The sequence below is a fragment of the Microtus oregoni genome, unplaced genomic scaffold, assembly GCF_018167655.1.
Source record: "Microtus oregoni isolate MIOR12 unplaced genomic scaffold, Mior012 000026F_ref0000081, whole genome shotgun sequence".
Classification (NCBI taxonomy): domain Eukaryota; kingdom Metazoa; phylum Chordata; class Mammalia; order Rodentia; family Cricetidae; genus Microtus; species Microtus oregoni.
In genome coordinates this window covers 2,457,572-2,459,181 of record NW_024543085.1, presented here as the reverse complement: position 1 = coordinate 2,459,181, position 1,610 = coordinate 2,457,572, and the positions used below count along the sequence as shown (strand labels likewise).

The 1,610-nt window shown below is 38.8% G+C and overlaps 1 pseudogene; it reads right to left on the bottom strand.

The window, feature by feature from the left end:
* Positions 1-511: 511 nt before the first annotated feature.
* On the bottom strand, positions 512-1,245 carry LOC121463506 (annotated as a pseudogene).
* Between the last annotated feature and the right edge of the window lie 365 nt (positions 1,246-1,610).

Genomic DNA, 1,610 nt, shown 5'->3' with positions numbered 1-1,610 from the left:
GTTGATGCTTTTGTCTACCACCACTTTGACTTCATGGATTCCTGTCCTTCACCGTTTCAAATGTGAAATCTGATCATCTGAATCATTGTTCCTTACTTTTTTTTGTTTTCTTTTGTTTTTGTTTCTTCATATGATTTTATTTTTATCATACAAGTCAGTTCATAAGTAGTATTCAGTTTCAAAAGCTCAAATAAAAATGCCAAGGGAAAAAGTAAGGAGTAGAAAAGCTAACACATATCTTTAAAGGGATTTTTAAAGTGAAATAACACTAACATTATCCACCTCCTCTGTTTGCTCAATTTTTGTTAGGAACTATAACTTTTTGCAGCAAAATATTATCTCAATTTGGATAGCTAATACTAAAAAAATGCTATTAACATAATTTTAGTGTCTTTTCCCAAAATTTGGATAGCCATGGCCATATTTAGTGTTTGCTAAAGAAATATAGATACTACCAAAACCAGTGTTCACTGTGTAAAGCACAGATATGAGATCCTGACACAGAGAATGCTTACTCAGCATCTTCATCTTCCATGCTGGTCTGCTCTAGGTGATGCATCTCTCTTTCTGGTAGTAATCCATATTCATTTAGGAAAGACTCCACATCTCCAGCAAAAAATTCTTCAGCTAACTGTTCCGCAACACACATAAAACTGCTGATGAGTTCCCCACCTTTGTATACAAGCAGGGTACAGAGAACATATGGGGAAAAGCGGTCCCCAGCACCGGTATTAGAATCTTTTATCTTACAGAACTTGACCATTGGATACTCCGCCGCAAGGCAAGCTAAACCGCTGTTGAGTGCATCTTGACCGTCTTCATAAATGGTTACCACGAACGTGGTGACCTTCTGCTTTTTTCCAATGGTCTCCAGGAACTGCTCCCCTGTTTCCAGCTCATCCACAGACCCCTATCTAGGCCACAAACTCAGCTTCTGATGCATGGCCTGCAAGCCCTGTCTATAAGTATTTGCGCAGGCAGTTTTCATCCTCTTTGTCTTGGTGAATTAGTTCATATTCTTGAATGCACATCTTTCTGGTTGATTCTCTCTTTAGAGTCTTTGTCATCTCTGCTCTGAGGAGAAGACCTTTGTCTGAAGATCCCTTTCTTACTAGGTGGAATTAAATCGCTATCTTCACTTTCTAATTTAAACTTTCTCCAATCATTGATAACTCCTTTGGGTCCTGCGTGTGTGGCCTGTCCTTCAAAGTCCTCCTCTACGCTTTGGCTTGTGGCTTCTTCCATGTTATGAGTTGGATTGGGGGTAATCTCCTCTTGCAGTTGCTTTGACAAGGTCCCTGCTGGCTTGTATTGTGCCTTGTTCCTTACCTTTGTGTTTGATAGCTTGCTTGCTTTTCTGTCTGCTTTTAAGATTTCCCCTTTCACTTCGGCTTTCAGCAGATAGACTATGAAGTGTCAGTCCATAGCCTTTTCATATTTATCATGCTTGGGATTTAACCAGCCTCCATTGACTGTATTTTTTTCTTCTTCAAATGATAGAGATTAGAATCTGGTTTTTTTCAAGTATTTTTCTCTCTACAATCTTTCATCTCATCCTGGGAATCTAATTTTACATACCATAAATCCTGTGATACTGTAGCAAACTTTTC